The sequence below is a fragment of the Salvelinus namaycush genome, chromosome 28, assembly GCF_016432855.1.
Source record: "Salvelinus namaycush isolate Seneca chromosome 28, SaNama_1.0, whole genome shotgun sequence".
Taxonomy (NCBI): domain Eukaryota; kingdom Metazoa; phylum Chordata; class Actinopteri; order Salmoniformes; family Salmonidae; genus Salvelinus; species Salvelinus namaycush.
Window position 1 is genome coordinate 8,897,024 of NC_052334.1, and position 22,127 is coordinate 8,919,150.

The following is a 22,127-nucleotide window of genomic DNA, read 5'->3' on the forward strand; positions in this document are numbered from 1 at the left end:
TTTTTTAAAGTAAGATGTGGAGTGTGGAAGTTCTTGAAGTGGATTTAAAATGTCCGGTACTCTACTATTTTAGTTTTACAGTACTGGTGTTCATATTTCAGAGTCAATATTTTATAAGAAGTGCGGGCAGTCAAGCAGGAGGAGGTACCATATTAGTTACTGAGGAGGTAACATTTAATCTGGCCTCCGTATGCCAAAACAGTCAACTTCCGATAAGCCTTGAATCAACACCAACTCACACATTCACTTCTGATAGCACTGTGTTAGGAACAGCCCATTCAAATGCACATGAGCGTGACACAGTGAATTTGACTTCCGACACGACTGAGTTGCGATGCTCATTGCTCACCCCCTGCTAACAACAGGCTTAGAAGGGATTCAATCATCAACCCAGCAGGGCTCTGTCTCTGCTGGAACTGGTTATGTCTATCCTGTCCAGTACACAATAGGCTGAGCTTCTCCTGAAACAGGCTCAACTCCACCTAAGCCAGGTTGTAGGTAGAATGCATTATGCTGCAGGTATAATGCATTATAATGACTAACCATAAGCACATATGACCCCCTTATGTCTAATGAGTGTGTTTCTATTATCTCAGAATGGTTCAGACTAAATACTATTCCGTTGAAAACTTCCTACATAGAGTGATATGACTGGTTTTCCCCAAAGCAACACACTCAGAGGCAAAGAGAAGCACATCTAAGACCACACATGTTTTGTTTTGTCATTTCTCCTCTATGCCCACTTTATTACAGTTCATGTATGATAATAACTATCAATAACTATTCATACGTTTCATCCATAAATGCCAGACTCATACCGACCGGGGGGAATTCACAAAACAAACCAAGCTTCAGTTATACAGCTTCCACTTCTACTTCACTGTATATCTAACTTCCTCCTGAAATAATAATAATACACATTGTCTGCTTTCAATTAGTCCATGGGAGTTCATCTAGCATGAGTCGCAAATGGTACCATATTCCCTATATAGTGCCATGGGCCCTGGTCCATATTCCCTATATAGTGCCATGGGCCCTGGTCCATATTCCCTATATAGTGCCATGGGCCCTGGTCCATATTCCCTATATAGTGCCATTGGCCCTGGTCCATATTCCCTATATAGTGCCATGGGCCCTGGTCCATATTCCCTATATAGCGCCATGGGCCCTGGTCCATATTCCCTATATAGTGCCATGGGCCCTGGTCCATATTCCCTATATAGCGCCATGGGCCCTGGTCCATATTCCCTATATAGTGCCATGGGCCCTGGTCCATATTCCCTATATAGCGCCATGGGCCCTGGTCCATATTCCCTATATAGTGCCATGGGCCCTGGTCCATATTCCCTATATAGTGCCATGGGCCCTGGTCCATATTCCCTATATAGTGCCATGGGCCCTGGTCCATATTCCCTATATAGTGCCATGGGCCCTGGTCCATATTCCCTATATAGTGCCATTGGCCCTGGTCCATATTCCCTATATAGTGCCATGGGCCCTGGTCCATATTCCCTATATAGTGCCATGGGCCCTGGTCCAGAAAATATCCTCCAGTTTATACACGGGAAACAGGCTGGCGTATGGTAACGTTTCCTTTCAACAAAATTAACTTTTGTTTGGGAATCAGGCCCTCTCTGCAGGATGTGTAACGTGAACCTTTGAGGATGTTATAGAGAGCAAACAGACAAGGTATTAGAGGCACTGATCTACTCTATCCGACACAGGAGGTTGGTGGTGCCTTAATTGGAGAGAACGGGCTCGTTGTAATGGCTGGAGAGGAATGAGTGGAATAGTATCATGCCATTCAATTTGCTCCTTTCCAGCCATTATTATGAGCTGTCCTCCCCTCAGCAGCCTCCACTGATACCCAATTCCTCAAAGATTTTCCTTCCCTCAGTTGCCTCACTGACTAGAGTACTTAGGCTAACCAATCTAATTGTAGTACTTAGAGTCTGGCTAACCAATCTAACTGTAGTACTTAGAGTCTGGCTAACCAATCTAACTGTAGTACTTAGAGTCTGGCTAACCAATCTAACTGTAGTACTTAGAGTCTGGCTAACCAATCTAACTGTAGTACTTAGAGTCTGGCTAACCAATCTAACTGTAGTACTTAGAGTCTGGCTAACCAATCTAACTGTAGTACTTAGAGTCTGGCTTTTCAATCTAACTGTAGTACTTAGAGTCTGGCTAACCAATCTAACTGTAGTACTTAGAGTCTGGCTAACCAATCTAACTGTAGTACTTAGAGTCTGGCTAACCAATCTAACTGTAGTACTTAGAGTCTGACTACCTAATCTAACCGTTGTAAGTGTGGTATTTACACAGGCCTGTTATTAAGTGGCTGAGAGACACATGTATACTGTATATGAGGCTGAGAGGCTGTTTGAGAGGCTCTTGATAGTTACGGTAATTAACAGGCCTGACTTTGTCTATGGACATACAGTATACAGTTAGCTCTACTGTAAAATACCGTGTCTGGTCGGCTTGGTGTGAAAACGGAATAAAACCAACCGGGATGTAGGAGACAGAGACTGCAGATGGAAATCTGGAATCTGAATTAGTTCAATCTGGTGCAATATCTGTTGTGCATAGTCCCTGACAAGTAAACAAATAAAATAGACATATAGGGATGTTCATTCTCCTGTTACCTGTCTGGCAGGAATGGCGTCCTTGACGTTGAAGTAGAATTCAAAGTAGATCATGTTAAAGACACCGTGGCGCTCCAGTGTTGACTTTAACCCTTTATTCAGGCCTCGGAGGCCGGAGCCGTCTGCGTTGATGATGTTCCGTGCTTGGGCAAACGTGGCGGGCTGCTGTATAGGCGCAAGGCCAAAGAGAAGAGGAGTATGTGTCAATAACAGAGAATAGAATAGATCTACTCTAAGTGAGTAAAACAAATACTTTTTTAAGAAAACATCCTTAAGAAAATGTGAAAGATTGCTGTATGGGGCAGAACAAAACAGAGCATGTGCCAATGACTGAGAATAGCATAGAGCTGCTCTAAGAAAGGAATCCTAACTTAAGATGTGCACACTTAAATGAAGGATTTTAATTTGATCACTAGGAAATGCTAACTTGTAGTGTATTCTAGGGTAAAAATGCTTCTAAAGTTTATAATTTCCACATTAAAATGTCAGACTTGATTTGCCCTAACGATAAATATATCAACCCCTACAAACGAATTCCATTAATTATAATCCACATAATAATTCACATTTCAGGATGCAGGATTATTTTCCTGCGGTAGGAGACAGCATCTGTAACTCTGATCACATAAATCATGCATCGATGTCAATGGTTATTGTCAAGGTAAGTGACAATGTTAATGGGTTAAGTTACCCATGCACATCTTGAGTTAGGATTTGGGAATCCTGAATGGAAACAGTGAGATATTACAAGTTCTTATTAAAGAGGGTTTCTTGTATCTCACCACTTTGAAAGGATCTCTGTTGGCCTGCAGGCTGACTTCGACCACTTCAAATGGGTTGACCACCCACGCCCTCGGTCATACCTGATCCTAAATCTGCTCCTGACAAATCCTGGGGAGAGAGGGAGGGAGGCAGAGAAAGAGGGAAGGGGAGGGAGGGAGGGAGAGAAAGAGGGAGAGAGGAGAGAGGGAGGGGGAGAGAGATTGAAAGAGTGAATGATATGTTCCATATCAACAGGAGGTAAAGAACAGAGTGAACAGAAAAAACATAATATATACCATGTAGCAACTTACAGTAATGTGTGAATAAATTTTTTACCTAAGGCTGGTCCCAGGAATTGAACTAACTATCCCGGCATTGCAAGAGCAATGCTCTACCAACTGAGATACAGAGGACCAGGACGACAGAGAGAAATCAGAGAAGGGAAGGTAGCTACAGGGAAATGTCCATGTATAAGACGTATCCGTTTATAAATGTGGAAAGTATTCAGACCGCTTGACTTTTTCCACATTTTGTTACGTTACAGCCTTATTCTAAAATTGATTGAGTTAATTTCCCTCGTCAATCTACACACAATATCCCATAATGACAAAGCGAAAACTAATTATTTTTTCTCGCAAGTTATTACAAATAACAAACAGAAATACCTTATTTACATAAGTATTCAGACCCTTTGCTATGAGATTATAAATTAACTCAGGTGCATCCTGTTTCCATTGATCATCCTTAAAATGTTTCTACAAATTGATTGGAGTCCACCTGTGGTAAATTCAATTGACTGGGTATGATTTGGAAAGGCACACACCTGTTTATATAAGGTTGACAGTGCATGTCAGAGCAAAAACCTAGCCATGAGGTCGAAGGAATTGCCCGTAGAGCTCTGAGACAGGATTGTGTCGAGGCACAAATCTGGGGAAGGGTACCAAACATGTATTCAGCATCAAAGGTCCCCAAGAACACAGTGGCCTCCATCATTATAAAATGGAAGAAGTTTGAAACCACCAAGACTCTTCCTAGAGATGGCCGCCTGGCCAAACTGAGCAATCAGGGGAGAAGGGCCTTGGTCAGGGAGGTGACCAAGAACCCGATGGTCACTCTGACAGAGCCCCAGAGTTCCTCTGGCGATGAGAGAATCTTCCAGGAAGACAATCCTCTCTACAGTACTCCACCAATCAGGCCTTTATGTTAGAGTGGCCAGACGGAAGCCACTCCTCAGTAAAAGGCACATGACAGCCCTCTTGGAGTTTGCCAAAGGGCACCTAAAGATTCTCAGACCATGAGAAACAAGATTCTCTGGTCTGATGAAACCAAGATTGAACTCTTTGCACTGAATGCCAAGCGTCATGTCTGGAGGAAACCTGTCACAATCCCTACGGTGAAGCATGGGTGGCAGCAAGGTCTGGGAGAGTAGTCAGGATCGAGTGAAAGATGAACGGAGCAAAGTACAGAGAGATCCTTGATGAAAACCTGCTCCAGAGCACTCAGGACCTCAGACCGGGGCGAAGGTTCACCATTCAACAGGACAACGACCCTAAGCAGACAGCCAAGACAACGCAGGAGTGGCTTCGGGACAAGTCTCTGAATGTCCTTGAGTGGCCTAACCAGAGCCCAGACTTGAACCTGATCGAACATCTCTGGAGAGACCCATCCAACCTGACAGAGCTTGAGAGGATCTGCAGAGAAGAATGGGAGAAACTCCCCAAATGCAGGTGTGATAAGCTTGTGGTGTCATACCCAAGAAGACTCAAGGCTGTAATTGCTGCCAAAGGTGCTTCAACAAAGTACTGAGTAAAGGGTCTGAATACTTATGTAAATGTAATATTTCAGTTTTACATTTTTAATACATTTGCAAACATTTCTAAAAACCTGTTTCTCACTTTGCCATTATGGGGTATTTTGTGTAGATTGATGTAACGTAACTTTCACGCCCTGACCGTAGAAATCCTTTTTATGTCTCTATTTTGGTTGGTCAGGGCGTGAGTTTGAGTGGGCATTCTATGTCTGGTATTCTATGTTGTCCTTGTTTTGTATTTCTATGTGTTTGGCCTGGTATGGTTCCCAATCAGAGGCAGCTGTCTATCGTTGTCTCTGATTGAGAACCATACTTAGGTAGCCTGTTTTCCCACTTTGAGTTGTGGGTGGTTATTTTCTGTTTAGTGTTTGTTGCACCTTTCAGAACTGTTCGTTGGTCGTTTTGTTGTTTTTTCGCGTGTTCATCTTTATTAAAAGTATTATGGATACGTACCACGCTGCACTTTGGTCCTCCTCTCCTTCTCCCGACGACAATCGTTACAGTAACAACATTTTGAAAAAGTCAAGGGGTCTGAAAACGTTCTGAATGCACTGTATACAGCGAACAAAAATATAAACGCAACATGTAAAGTATTCCATGTTTCATAAGATGAAATAAAATATCCCAGAAATCTTCCAAACACACAAAAAGCTTATTTCTCTCAAATGCTCACAACCTCAGACCACGTGTAACCACACCAGCCCAGGACCTCCTTAGCCGTCTTCTATACCTGCAGGATCGTCTGAGACCAGCCACCCGGACAGGTGATGAAACTGTGGGTTCGCACAACCGAAAAATTTCTTCACAAACTGTAAGAAAAACCGCCTCAGGGAAGCTCATCTGTGTGCCCGTTGTCCTCACCAGGGTCTTGACCTGACTGCAGTACAGCGTCGTAACCGATTTAAGTGAGCAAATACTCACCTTCAATGGCCACTGGCACGCTGGAAAAGTGTGCCCTACATGGATAAATTTAACTGTATCGGGCAGTAAGGCGATGTGTGGGTGAGGGATTTGCTGATGTCAACATTGTGAACAGAGTGCCCCATGGTGGTGGTGGGGTTATGGTATGGGCAGGCATAAGCTACGGACGACGAACACAATAGCATTTCATCGATGGCAATTTGAATGCACAGAGATACCGTTACAAGATCCTGAGGCCCATTGTCATGCAATGTGTCGGGGGGCTAGGGTCAGTCTGTTATATCTGGAGTATTTCTCCTATCTTATCCGGTGTCCTGTGTGAATTTAAGAATGCTCCCTCTAATTCTCTCTCTCTATTTTCCTCTCTTTCTCTTTCCTCTTCTCTCTCTCTTTCTCTTTGAGGACCTAAGCCCTAGGACCATGCCTCAGGACTACCTGGCCTAATGACTCCTTGCTGTCCCCAGTCCACCTGGTCGTGCTGCTGCTCCAGTTTCAACTGTTCTGCCTGCAGCTATGGAACCCTGACCTGTTCACCGGACGTGCTACCTTGTCCCAGACCTGCTGTTTTCAACTCTCTAGGGACAGCAGGAGCGGTAGAGATACTCTGAATGATCGGCTATGAAAAGCCAACTGACATTTACTCCTGAGGTGCTGACCTGTTGCACCCTCTACAACCACTGTGATTATTATTATTATCTGACCCTGCTGGTCATCTATGAACGTTTGAACATCTTGGCCATGTACTGTTATAATCTCCACCCAGCACAGCCAGAAGAGGACTGGCCACCCCTCACAGCCGGGTTCCTCTCTAGGTTTCTTCCTAGGTTCCGGCCTTTCTAGGGAGTTTTTCCTAGCCACCGTGCTTCTACATCTGCATTGCTTGCTGTTTGGGGTTTTAGGCTGGGTTTCTGTACAGCACTGAGATTTCAGCTGATCTAAGAAGGGCTATATAAATAAATTTGATTTAATTTGATTTGATTTTGATTTCAGGATCAAGTGGATTATATGGTTTAATAACAGTGTAGGATAAAGTGGATTATATGGTTTAACAGTGTAGGATAAAGTGGGTTATATGGTTTAACAAATCAAATCACATTGTATTAGTCACAAGCGCCGAATACAACAGGTGTAGTAGACCTTACAGTGAAATGCTTACTTACAAGCCCCTAACCAACAATGCAGTTAAGAAATATGAATAAGAATAAGAAATAAAAGTAACAAGTAGTTAAAGAGCAGCAGTAAAATAACAATAGCGAGACGAAATACAGTGGGTACCGGTACAGAGTCAATGTGCGGGGGCACCGGTTAGTCGAGGTAATTGAGGTAATATGTACATGTAGGTAGAGTTATTAAAATGACTATGCATAGATAATAACAGAGAATAGCAGCGGCGAAAAACAGGTGGTGGGGGGGGGGGGCAATGCAAATAGTCTGGGTAGCCATTTGATTAGATGTTCAGGAGTCTTATGAGTTGGGTGTGGAAGCTGTTTAGAAGCTTCTTGGAACAAGACTTGGCGCTCCGGTACCGCTTGCCGTGTGGTAGCAGAGAGAACAGTCTATGACTAGGGTGGCTGGAGTCTTTGACAATTTTCAGGGCCTTCCTCTGACACCGCCTGGTATAGAGGTCCTGGATGGCAGGAAGCTTGGCCCCAGTGATATACCGGGTCATACGCACCACCCTGTGTAGTGTCAGAGGTCGAGCTGTTGCCATACCAGGCAGTGATGCAACCAGTCAGGATGCTCTCGATGGTGCAGCTGTAGAACCTTTTGAGGATCTGAGGACTCATGTCAAATCTTTTCAGTCTCCTGAGGGGGAATAGGTTTTGTCATGCCCTCTTCACGACTGTCTTGGTGTGCTTGGACCATGTTAGTTTGTTGGTGATGTGGACACCAAGGAACTTGAAGCTCTCAACCTGTGCCACTACAGCCCCATCGATGAGAATGGGGGCATGCTCTGTCCTCCTTTTCCTGTAGTCCACAATCATCTCCTTTGTCTTGATCATGTTGAGGGAGAGGTTGTTGTCCTGGCACCACACGGTCAGGTCTCTGACCTCCTCCCTATAGGCTGTCTCATCGTTGTCTGTGATCAGGCCTACCACTGTTGTGTCATCGGCAAACTTAATGATGGTGTTGGAGTTGTGCCTGGCCGTGCAGTCATCAGTGAACAGGGAGTACAGGAGGGGACTGAGCACGCTCCCCTGAGGGGCCCCTGTGTTGAAGATCAGCGTGGCGGATGTGTTGTTACCTACCCTTACCAAATGGGGGTGGCCCGTCAGGAAGTCCAGGATCTAGTTACAGAGGGGGGTGTTTAGTCCCAGGATCCTTAGCTTATTGATGACATTTGAGGGCACTATGGTGTAGAATGCTGAGCTGTACTCAATGAATAGCATTCTCACATAAGTGTTCCTTTTGTCCAGGTAGGAAAGGGTAGTGTGGAGTGCAATAGAGATTGCATCATCTGTGGATCTGTTAGGGCGGTATGCAAATTAGAGTGAGTCTAGGGTTTCTGGGATAATGGTGTTGATGTGAGCCATGACCAGCCTTTCAAAGCACTTCATGGCAACAGACGTGAGTGCTACGGGTCGGTAGTCATTTAGGCAGGTTACCTTGGTGTTCTTGGGCACAGGGACTATGGTGGTCTGCTTAAAACATGTTGGTATTACAGACTTGGACAGGGAGAGGTTGAAAATGTCAGTGAAAACACTTGCCAGTTGGTTAGCGCATGCTCGCAGTACACGTTCTGGTAATCCGTCTGGCCCTGCGGCCTTGGGAATGTTGACCTGTTTAAAGGTCGTCCGGAACAGCTGGTGCTCTCATGCATGTTTCAGTGTTAGAGCAGTGTCGGAGCCAGTGTAATACGATTCGATCTTAGTCCTGTATTGACAATTTGCCTGTTTGATGGTTTGTCGGAGGGCATAGCAGGATTTCTTATAAGCTTCCGGGTTAGAGTCCCGCTCCTTGAAAATGGCAACTCTAGCCTTTAGCTCATTGCAGATGTTGGATGGGGTATGTACGTACGGTCACTGTGGGGACGATGTCATCGATGCACTTATTGATGAAGCCAATAACTGATGTGGTGTACTCCTCAATGCCATAGGAAAAATCACATTCCAGTCTGTGCTATCAAAACAGTCCTGTAGTTTAGCATCTGCTTCATCTGACCACTTTTTTGTTGACCGAGTCACTGGTGCTTCCTGCTGTGTAGGATAAAGTGGATTATATAGTTTAACAGTGTAGGATAAAGTGGATTATATGGTTTAATAGTGTAGGATAAAGTGGATTATATGGTTTAATAGTGTAGGATAAAGTGGATTATATGGTTTAACAGTGTAGGATAAAGTGGATTATATGGTTTAACAGTGTAGGATAAAGTGGATTATATAGTTTAACAGTGTAGGATAAAGTGGATTATATGGTTTAATAGTGTAGGATAAAGTGGATTATATGGTTTAACAGTGTAGGATAAAGTGGATTATATGGTTTAATAGTGTAGGATAAAGTGGATTATATGGTTTAATAGTGTAGGATAAAGTGGATTATATGGTTTAACAGTGTAGGATAAAGTAGATTATATGGTTTAACAGTGTAGGATAAAGTGGATTATATGGTTTAATAGTGTAGGATAAAGTGGATTATATGGTTTAATAGTGTAGGATAAAGTGGATTATATGGTTTAACAGTGTAGGATAAAGTGGGTTATATGGTTTAACAGTTTGTTGAAGACAACAATACTACTACTGACAGAACTTCTTGGCATACAGGTGTACACAAACTTGTTTCCCCAGTCTCTCTCTCTCCCACACGGACACAGGATGTCAGTTTCTGTCATGCTGTGACAGCCATTGTTACATGTTTACAAATGTCAAGAGCTAAACAAAGCAGTGGATAGACAGGAGGAGGTGGTTAATGAATGGAGAGAAAGTGAGAGAATGAGAGGCGGATGATGACCGTTGAAGATGGATGAAGATGAGGCAAAGGCAGATCTGTTGTAGGAGAACTGTTGAACAGTTGGAGGAGGTTGGATCTGTTGTAGGAGAACTGTTGAACAGGTGGAGGAGGTTGGATCTGTTGTAGGAGAACTGTTGAACAGTTGGAGGAGGTTGGATCTGTTGTAGGAGAACTGTTGAACAGTTGGAGGAGGTTGGATCTGTTGTAGGAGAACTGTTGAACAGTTGGAGGAGGTTGGATCTGTTGTAGGAGAACTGTTGAACAGTTGGAGGAGGTTGGATCTGTTGTAGGAGAACTGTTGAACAGTTGGAGGAGGTTGGATCTGTTGTAGGAGAACTGTTGAACAGGTGGAGGAGGTTGGATCTGTTGTATGAGAACTGTTGAACAGTTGGAAGAGGTTGGATATGTTGTAGGAGAACTGTTGAACAGGTGGAGGAGGTTGAATCTGTTGTGGGAGAACTGTTGAACAGGTGGAGGAGGTTGGATCTGTTGTAGGAGAACTATTGAACAGGTGGAGGAGGTTGGATCTGTTGTAGGAGAACTGTTAAACAGTTGGAGGAGGTTGGATCTGTTGTAGGAGAACTGTTGAACAGTTGGAGGAGGTTGGATCTGTTGTAGGAGAACTGTTGAACAGTTGGAGGACGTTGGATCTGTTGTAGGAGAACTGTTGAACAGTTGGAGGAGGTTGGATCTGTTGTATGAGAACTGTTGAACAGTTGGAGGAGGTTGGATCTGTTGTAGGAGAACTGTTGAACAGTTGGAGGAGGTTGGATCTGTTGTAGGAGAACTGTTGAACAGTTGGAGGAGGTTGGATCTGTTGTAGGAGAACTGTTGAACAGGTGGAGGAGGTTGGATTTGTTGTAGGAGAACTGTTGAACAGGTGGAGGAGGTTGGATCTGTTGTAGGAGAACTGTTGAACAGGTGGAGGAGGTTGGATCTGTTGTAGGAGAACTGTTAAACAGTTGGAGGAGGTTGGATCTGTTGTAGGAGAACTGTTGAACAGTTGGAGGAGGTTGGATCTGTTGTAGGAGAAATGTTGAACAGTTGGAGGAGGTTTGATCTGTTGTAGGAGAACTGTTGAACAGGTGGAGGAGGTTGGATCTGTTGAAGGAGAACTGTTGAACAGTTGGAGGAGGTTGGATCTGTTGTAGGAGAACTGTTGAACAGGTGGAGGAGGTTGGATCTGTTGTAGGAGAACTGTTAAACAGTTGGAGGAGGTTGGATCTGTTGTCGGAGAACTGTTGAACAGTTGGAGGAGGTTGGATCTGCTGTAGGAGAACTGTTGAACAGGTGGAGGAGGTTGGATCTGTTGTAGGAGAACTGTTGAACAGTTGGAGGTTGGATCTGTTGTCGGAGAACTGTTGAACAGTTGGAGGAGGTTGGATCTGTTGTAGGAGAACTGTTGAACAGGTGGAGGAGGTTGGATCTGTTGTAGGAGAACTGTTGAACAGGTGGAGGAGGTTGGATCTGTTGTAGGAGAACTGTTGAACAGGTGGAGGAGGTTGGATCTGTTGTAGGAGAACTGTTGAACAGTTGGAGGAGGTTGGATCTGTTGTCGGAGAACTGTTGAACAGGTGGAGGAGGTTGGATCTGTTGTAGGAGAACTGTTGAACAGTTGGAGGTTGGATCTGTTGTAGGAGAACTGTTGAACAGTTGGAGGAGGTTGGATCTGTTGTAGGAGAACTGTTGAACAGGTGGAGGAGGTTGGATCTGTTGTAGGAGAACTGTTGAACAGTTGGAGGAGGTTGGATCTGTTGTAGGAGAACTGTTGAACAGGTGGAGGAGGTTGGATCTGTTGTAGGAGAACTGTTGAACAGGTGGAGGAGGTTGGATCTGTTGTAGGAGAACTGTTGAACAGTTGGAGGAGGTTGGATCTGTTGTAGGAGAAATGTTGAACAGTTGGAGGAGGTTTGATCTGTTGTAGGAGAACTGTTGAACAGGTGGAGGAGGTTGGATCTGTTGTAGGAGAACTGTTGAACAGTTGGAGGAGGTTGGATGTGTTGTAGGAGAACTGTTGAACAGGTGGAGGAGGTTGGATCTGTTGTAGGAGAACTGTTAAACAGTTGGAGGAGGTTGGATCTGTTGTCGGAGAACTGTTGAACAGTTGGAGGAGGTTGGATCTGTTGTAGGAGAACTGTTGAACAGGTGGAGGAGGTTGGATCTGTTGTAGGAGAACTGTTGAACAGGTGGAGGAGGTTGGATCTGTTGTAGGAGAACTGTTGAACAGTTGGAAGAGGTTGGATATGTTGTAGGAGAACTGTTGAACAGGTGGAGGAGGTTGAATCTGTTGTGGGAGAACTGTTGAACAGGTGGAGGAGGTTGGATCTGTTGTATGAGAACTGTTGAACAGGTGGAGGAGGTTGTCACTTTAAATGACAAGGTGAGAACACCCAAGAAGGCTGGTGGAATAGTTTAGGGGTGACAATTTCCAGAAACGTTAAACAATCCAATCAGCTTCAAGTAATTGAGTGTGTGCTTGACGTATAGTTGAGGGTGGTCAGTGTGGCTGTGTGAGAGGGAGAGACCAGTGCATGATGTGTGTGTATAAGTGTGTGGTTTGTACTATGTGTGTGTATGCTCAGGAAGAGACGTAATGGGAAAACGTCAGGAACATGTCTGCAGGTCATTACTCTCCATCTATCTTTGTCCTCTTGTCCGTCTGCCTCTCTGTCTGTCAAGAGCCCCAGGACCTGTGTGTGTGTGTGTGTGTGTGAGTGAGTGAGTGAGAGTGTTGTGTGTCTCAGTGTCGCTATGTGTGCGTGTGTGTGTGTGTGTGAGAGAGTGAGAGAGTGTTGTATGTGTGTGTGTGAGAGAGAGTATTGTGTGTGTCAGTGTCGGTATGTGTGAGAGAGAGTGTTGTGTGTGTGAGTGTCGGTATGTGTGTGTGTGAGAGAGAGTATTGTGTGTGTCAGTGTCGGTATGTGTGAGAGAGAGTGTTGTGTGTGTGAGTGTCGGTATGTGTGTGTGTGAGAGAGAGTGTTGTGTGTGTCAGTGTCGGTATGTGTGAGAGAGAGTGTTGTGTGTGTGAGTGTCGGTATGTGTGTGTGAGAGAGAGAGTGTTGTGTGTGTGAGTGTCGGTATTTGTGTGTGTGTGTATCTAGATGCATACAAGTGTGTTTTTTCCTGTTCAGGGCTCTCCTCTCTCCATTCAGCACAGCACATGCAGCTGAGGGGGGGGGGGGGGGGCTGGCTGGAGGAGGGGTAGGGGGAGGGGAGGGAAGGAAGAGGGGGGGGGGGGGGGGGGCTGGCTGGCTGGGGAGAGAGGGAGGGGCTAGCTGAGGAGGGAGGGAGGGAAGGGAGGGAGGGGCTGGCTGGGCCAGGTAAACCTTTCTCCTTGGATGGCTGTGCACAATGCTACACAGACATCACACCTGACACGCACACACGCACGCACACACACGCACACGCACACACACACACACGCACACACACACACACACACACACACACACACACACACACACACACACACACACACACACACACACACACACACACACACACACACACACACACACACACACACACACACACACACACACACACGTAAGCCATCAATCATGCAGACATCACTCCTAACTCACACCTGCATTGATGCTTGGTGGGGAGGGTAGGGGGATGACATGCCTTCTTAACCCAATGAGTCCCACCGTCGCATGTATTGTATTTTCTACGCCGAATACAACAGATGTAGAACTTACCGTGAAATGTGGGGACAATGCAAATAGTCCAGGTAGCCATTTGATTAGCTGTTCAGCAGCCTTATGGCTTGGGGGTAGAAGCTGTTAAGAATCCTTTTGGACCTAGACTTGGCACTCCGGTAGCACTTGCCGTGCGGTAGCAGAGATAACAGTCTATGACTAGGGTGGCTGGAGTCTTTGGCAATTTGTAGGGCCTTCCCCGGACACAGCCTGCCATATCAGGCGGTGATGCGACCAGTCAGGATGCTCTTGATGGTGCAGCTGTAGAACTTTTTGAGGATCTGAGGACCCATGCCAAATCTTTTCAGTCTCTTGAGGGGGAATTGGCGTTTTCGTGCCCTCTTTACGACTGTCTTGGTGTGTTTGGACTATAATAGTTTGTTGGTAATGTGGACACCAAGGGACTTGAAGCTCTCAACCTGCTCCACTACAGCCCCGTTGATGAGAATGGGGGCGTGCTCGGCCCTCAGTTTCCTGCAGTCCATGATCAAACACTTCATTGTGAGGCTAAATATAAGGGCTGAACAGGCAGATAAATGAACGTCAGAGAAATGAAAAGCAGAGTTTTGCTGGTGTCTCGTGACTGATAGGGTTAAAGGTGAATCTGCCAGTTACACCGCTGACACTCACAGTCAGGCAGGAGAAGATGCTTAGTCAAGGTAAGAATGTTGAAAGTCAGTCAGTCAGTGTGTATCCATCTCACCATCTACCTGCGCCTGAGTGATGGGGTTATAGACGTGTGTTTTTGTTTAGGATTTGGAAAATCTCAGGTGGACAAGCACAGCACATAGTTGTCTGAGTGTATAAGGGCGTATTGTGTACACGTATCAGACGTGCGTGTGTTCAGGTGGTTTTTTGTGTGTGTGTGTGTGTGTGTGTTTGTGTGTGTGTGTCTGTGCGTGTGTTTGTGTGTGTGTGAAATCTGTCGCAAGCTTCCCAGTCGAAACAGTTTGCGCATATATTATGATGATTCGTTTTTTTCTTAAGGCAGTTTGAAGTTTGGTAGCTGAAGTCTACGCCCATTTGTCGGTGGTTGGTCAACATTATTACTCCTAGTAGGAGTGGGAACTACAGATGGGATTCTTCAATTAAGTATTTGTTGTCATTCAATGAGAAACGGCTAGTTTTCATGCAAATGTTTTCACTTGAGAAATACTGCACCAAACATCTTAGTTAGATGTAAAATTGCGAGACTAAGACCTCAGCAAAAACGTCAAAATCAATTAGAGAGAAGAGATGTAGAGATGAAGAGAAATGAGCCATCACTGCCAGAAAGAGAGATGTCCCGACAGACATCACACAAACACAATGGTGGGAAAACATGCAATTACATGTTTGCTGCACACAAACTCAACACATATACGTTTGAACAAGATTTTAACCAATATAACACATAAGACAGTCCATGTGGTTGCTCTATATTTGGACCACTCCAAAGGAAAGTGATTTGTGGGTTACAATGCTCAAGGACTTAGGTCTATTCTCTATTACACCCACAAAAGGCAGCAATTTCTGCATTGTTGGGAAAGGGCTCGTAAGTAAGCATATCATGGTAAGGTCTACACCAGTTGTATTTGAGAAATAAAATGTGATTTGATTTTGTGTATCTCACTTGTGTGTCTCAGTTTCATGTTGAATGAAACAGCATCCGAGTGGAGACATGTCCATGGTGTTGCAGGGAGGGGACTGGTTGATCTGTCTCCGTCCATTCGGTCGTTTATACGTTAATTACGCTGATTGGCCAGATGGTGGTGCTATTACAAGAGATTGAAAATGCAAACGTTGACAGGTCAAGCCTCTCACCCTGTTTGACCTAAAGTCCTGAAATTCGGTACATATTAGGTCCCTCTCCTCACAAGGAACACATTTGTCTCAAGGACCCATAAGGTCTGCCATGATGGATTTCCGACAGTTTTGAATTTTGAAAAACACTTAAAATGCTACTCTTCTGGAATCGAATGACCGAAATGCACACAACTAGATACGTGGCATCTATGGACAAAGATCTCTCAATGCAATATTTTCCTGAGTATTACCTAAAACAACATGGCTGCTATTGACTAATAAACATTCACGTGGGCGTGGTCTGGCACATAAATGCATATAAATTAGTCAAGGATATTCGTATTGTAACACAACTTGGTACACATGTTGCAAACACTAACAAGACACAACACATGCAAGAACAATCCTATCGACCACACGGTGGCACTATAACGGGCACATGTTTATATCTCTTGATCAGTTTGACTTAGAGTGCTGAAATTTGGCACACCTGCTAAGAGATTTGAGTCTAGCTAACCCACGCTATATCTCAGACACCACTGGCACGAATTTGAAGAAACTTGGGTGAATGATGCGCGTTGCCATAGAAATCTGTCATTTACAAAATTACACTTATTGGCATCATTTGTGGGGGACTATATGTTTACTGTTGCCTTTTTTGACCATGGTTAGTGATACACCCAGCAGTTATACGAGACAGAACTTACTTACCAAGTTGTCACCAAGTTCTCTCTCTCGCAAGACTATCTTTAGCTCTGTTAAAAAAGCCCTGCGGAGGCCATTTAATCTGCTGTTTAATTCACTCTAATTTCCCCCTTCAGACATGTCTACCATTGGCCTGCCAGCTCCAGCACAGTGAGCGATTACTACATCTCCTCGGTCAGAGTGTTTACGTTCACACACACAGACACAGACACACACATGCAGTCACGGCCTCCAGCGTCTCATTACAGAGCACCGCTGATGCCAGCCATAGAACGGCCTAGCTGGGTCATATTCATTAGGGTCCACTACAGTTTTTAAAAACAGTTTGCAACAGAAAATGAAAATGAGCTGTTCTTACAAGACAGGTCCAGGTAGTCCCTGCCCATTTCAGTCTGTTTTCTTCCGTTTGGCGACTAATGAATACAACCCGTTTTTGTACCCTGGCACGGACCAAGAGAGAGGCGCTGCTGTGTGTGTTTGTGTATGTTCCACCACACCACCACCACCCACACCACCACACCACCACACTAAACTAGTCCCAGAGGCGGATGCAGCAGCAGATATCAGAGGTAATGACTCGTAGGAGGTAGTGTAAATTCTACTTGGTCAATACTGGTAGCACTCCAGAATCAACATCACCATCCAGGAAGACAAACACGGTGGGCGGCGTCACATGTTTGATCACGTAGTAGTAGAAATAGGGTGAAGTTGCCCCGAGACGCTGATCTTGGGTCAGGTTGGGATTGGGCAATGGAGAAGCTGATCCTATATCTCATCTGTAACCGAAACTTCACCCAGGATCACCCCGTGTGGTGTGTTCCCTGGAGGTCAGTGATAGTGAGTCTGGCTGGGAATGTTTTTCACACAGTAGTGGTGGAGAACTCCAGCGGGGGCGTGTTCAGCAGGAAAAGGAAGGAAACGCCCCGAAACAGAGTGAAACAGGGATGTACTATCTGAACTTGTCCAATAAGAAACACCAATTTTGGTTGTCCATTGCAAAACCTAGGGCTACTGTGGGCCCTAATGAACACGACCCAGAGTCTGCAGGGTTGTTCCGTCACACAGACGACTCACTCACAACTCTAGTGGCAGGTGTGGCCAATAGTGTATCACTTCCTGTGCCTTAACTGCTCTCTTTGGGGTCTCGGACAGGATTGGAGGGAGGATCCTGTTATAGAAATCATTACGCCACTGGGCTCCCGAGTGGAGCAGTGGTCTAAAACACTGCTTCTCAGTGCAAGAGTACCTAGTTTGAATCCAGGCTGTATCACATCTGGCTGTGATTGGGAGTCCCACAGGGCGGTGCACTATTGGCCCTGCGTTGTCCGGGTTTGGCCGGGGCAGGCCGTCAATGTAAGTAAGAATTTGTTCTTAACCGACTTGCCTAGTTAAATAACATTTAAAAAAAGACATACCGCAGACAGAAAAAATACTCTGAATTAGATACAACACAACATGTTATGACACAACACAACTAGCCTTTACCCTTACCTTGCCCTATGGCTATTAGTAGTAGTTACGTGGATATATAGAGGTTAAAACTATACTTATGATACCCTGCTGTCCATCATGCCTTTGCACTGTATATTGGAAACACTATCCTCTATTTATACAGGGAAGGCACAAAAGGTGTTTTATACACATTTCAGGAGTGCATGCATTTGCAGTTCCTCCACCACCTATCCTTATGTGACAACATACACACAATGTATATCACCTTCTCTTATGTCTGGCCTCAGGACGTGGCCTGTGGTTCAGAACTGGTTCAAATACTATTCGAAATAATTTCAAAAATGTTGTGGTTTTTTTCAGCTTGCCTGTTGCAATAGAACAAAGAGAAAAGTCCCAAAAGTGCAACCCCCAACCACCTGGCATTCCAAAGCAAACACTCAACGTTTTTGGAAGATTTCAAATAATATTTGAACCCAGGTCTGCACTGGTTTCTCTGTAGCTTAACACAGCGCAGGCAAATCAATGGCCTTCCCTTCCACTTTAAAAGGTTGGTTTAGAGGGACTAACTGCCTCTAACAAACCAAAACAGGTACAACAGGTCTAAAACTTCAGGCCTAAGTACAACAGTTAACATGGTCCCTACCCACTTGAATTTAGGGCACTGGATCTCAATCCTGGTCCTGGTCCATTTTTGTTTTTTCCCTAGCACTACACAGCTGATTCATATGATCAACTCATCAAAAGGCTTTGATGATTTGAATCAGGTGTGTAGTGCTAGGGCAAAAACAAAAATGGACCAGGACCAGGATTGAGAACAGCTGATTTAGGGGACAAGTATAGATTATTCCAAGAGACCTCTGGTATCTAAACTCAGCAAAAAAAAGAAATGTCCCTTTTTCAGGAAAATCCAAATAACTTCACAGATCTTCATTGTAAAGGGTTTAAACACTGTTTCCCATGCTTGTTCAATGAACCATAAACAGTTAATGAACATGCACCTGTGGAACGATCGTTAAGACACTAACAGCTTACAGACGGTAGGCAATTAAGGTCACAGTTATGAAAACTTAGGACACTAAAGAGGCCTTTCTACTGACTCTAAAAAACACTAAAAGAAAGATGCCCAGGGTCCCTGCTCATCTGCGTGAACGTGCCTTAGGCATGCTGCAAGAAGGCATGAGGACTGCAGATGTGGCCAGGGCAATAAATTGCAATGTCCGTACTATGAGACGCCAAAGATAGAGCTACAGGGAAACAGGATGGACAGCTGATCGTCCTCGCAGTGGCAGACCACGTGCAACAACACCTGCACAGGATCGGTACATCCGAACATCACACCTGCGGAACAGGTACAGGATGGCAACAACAACTGCCCGAGTTACACCAGGAACGCACAATCCCTCCATCAGTGCTCAGACTGTCCGCAATAGGCTGAGAGAGGCTGGACTGAGGGCTTGTAGGCCTGTTGTAAGGCAGGTCCTCACCAGACATCACCGGCAACAACGTTGCCTATGGGCACAAACCCACCGTCGCTGGACCAGACAGGACTGGCAAAAAGTGCTCTTCAATGACGAGTCATGGTTTTGTCTCACCGGGGGTGGTGGTCGGATTCGCGCTTATTGTCGAAGGAATGAGCGTTACACCAAGGCCTGTACTCTGGAGCGGGAGCGATTTGGAGGTGGAGGGTCCGTCATGGTCTGGGGCGGTGTGTCACAGCATCATCGGACTGAGCTTGTTGTCATTGCAGGCAATCTCAATGCTGTGCGTTACAGGGAAGACATCCTCCTCCCTCATGTGGTACTCTTCCTGCAGGCTCATCCTGACATGACCCTCCAGCATGACAATGCCACCAGCCATACTGCTCGTTCTGTGAGTGATTTCCTGCAAGACAGAAATGTCAGTGTTCTGCCATGGCCAGCAAAGAGCCCGGATCTCAATCCCATTGAGCACGTCTGGGACCTGTTGGATCGGCGGGTGAGGGCTAGGGCCATTCTCCCCAGAAACTTGCAGGTGCCCTGGTGGAAGAGTGGGGTAACATCTCACAGCAAGAACCGGCAAATCTGGTGCAGTCCATGAGGAGGAGATGCACTGCAGTAGTTAATGCAGCTGGTGGCCACACCAGATACTGACTGTTACTTTTGACCCCCCCCTTTGTTCAGGGACATATTATTCCATTTATGTTAGTCACATGTGTGTGGAACTTGTTCAGTTTATGTCTCAGTTGTTGAATCGTGTTATGTTCATACAAATATTTACGTGTTAAGTTTTCTGAAAATAAACACAGTTGACAGAGAGAGGACGTTTCTTTTCTTGCTGAGTTTAGTTGGATACAGTGTTTTTCAGATGTTATCACTGGTGCAGCGAAATGCTTATGTTTCTAGCTCCAACAATGCAGCAATACATTAACAACACACACCTAATGTCATTATGGGGTATTGTGTGTAGATGGGTGAGAAAAAACATATATTTGTTCAATTTAACATTCAGGCTGTAACAACAAAATGTGGAATAAGTAAAGGGATATAAATCCTTTATGAAGGCACTGTATGTACATGTATACACAGCACAGGAGGTTGGTTGCACCTTAATTGGGGAGGACAGGCTCATGGTAATGACTGGAGCGGAATAGGTGGAATGGTATCAAATACATCAAATACATTGTTTCCATGTGTTTGATGCTGTTCCATTTGCTCTGTTCCAGCCATTATTATGAGCCATCTTCCCCTCAGCAGCCTCCACTGATGGACAGTATATGAATATAAAAGGTGTGTACAGCAGGAGTTATATAGCATGAGCCATGACTAGAATAGAGTATATACATATAGAGTGGGTAAAACAGTATGTAAACATTATTAAAGTAACCATGACTATGTACACTACCGTTCAAAAGTTTGGGGTCACTTACAAATGTCCTTGTTTTTTAAAGAAAAGCTAATTTTTTGTCCATTAAAATAACATCAAATTGATCAGAAATACAGTGTAGACATTGTTAATGTTGTGAATGACTATTGTAGCTGGAAACGGCTGATTTTTGTGGAATATCTACATATGTGTACAGAGGCCCTTTATCAGCAACCATCACTCCTGTGTTCCAATGGCACGTTGTGTTAGCTAATCCAAGTTAATAATATTCAAAGGCTAATTGATCATTAGAAAACCCTTTTGCAATTATGTTAGCACAGCTGAAAACTGTTGTTGTCACGCCCTGGCCTTAGTTATCTTTGTTTTCTTTATTATTTTAGTAAGGTCAGGGTGTGACATGGGGGATGTATGTGTTTTGTATTGTCTAGGGGTTTTGTATGTTTATGGGGCAGTGTCTAGTCTAGGTGTATGTATGTCTATGGTTGCCTAGATTGGTTCTCAATTAGAGGCAGCTGTCATTCGTTGTCTCTGATTAGGAACCATATTTAGGCAGCCATATTCATTGGGTAGTTCGTGGGTTATTGTCTATGTCTATGTTGCATGTTAGCACATTGTTTATATAGCTTCACGTTCGTCGTTTATTGTTTTGATTAGTTTGTATAGTGTTCTTCGTTTTCGTCTTCAATAAATAGAAGAATGTATTCTAACCACGCTGCGCTTTGGTCCTCCTCTCTTCCACCATACGACGATCGTGACAGAATAACCCACCAACAAAGGAACAAGCAGCGTGGTAAAAGGCAGCAGCAGCGATCGCAGGACTCATGGACTTGGGAGGAAATTCTGGATGGAGGAGGACCCTGGGCACAATCTGGAGAATATCGCCGCCCTCGTGAAGAGCTGGAGGTAGCTAAAGCCGAGAGGCGGTGGTATGAGGAGGCAGCACGGAAGCGTGGCTGGAAGCCAGAGAGGCAGCCCCAAAAATGTCTTGGGGGGGGCTCTCGGGGAGTGTGGCGAAGTCAGGTAGGAAACCTGCGCCAACTCCCCGTGCTTATCGTGGAGAGCGAGAGTACGGGCAGACACCGTGTTATGCGGAAGAGCGCACGGTGTCTCCTGTACGTGTGCATAGCCCGGTGCGGTACATCCCAGCTCCTCGTATCGGCCGGGCTAGAGTGGGCATCGAGCCAGGTGCCATGAAGCCGGCTCAACGCATTTGGTCTCCAGTGCGTCTCCTCGGGCTGGTGTACATGGCACCAGCCTTACGCATGGTGTCCCCGGTTCGCCAGCACAGCCCAGTGCGGGCTATTCCACCTCGCCGCACTGGCCAGGCTAAGGGGAGTATTCAACCAGGTAAGGTTGGGCAGGCTCGGTGCTCAAGAGCTCCAGTACGCCTTCACGGTCTGGTCTATCCGGTGCCACCTCCTCGCCCCAGCCCAGTACCACCAGTGCCAACACCACACACCAGGCTTCCAGTGCGTCTCCAGAGCCCTGTTCCTCCTCCACGCACTCGCCCTGTGTTGCGTGTCTCCAGCCCGG

At 45.3% G+C, this 22,127-nt stretch overlaps 1 pseudogene; it reads right to left on the reverse strand.

Moving 5' to 3' along the window:
* Positions 1-2,633: 2,633 nt before the first annotated feature.
* Positions 2,634-13,714, reverse strand: LOC120023027 (annotated as a pseudogene).
* Positions 13,715-22,127: the final 8,413 nt, after the last annotated feature.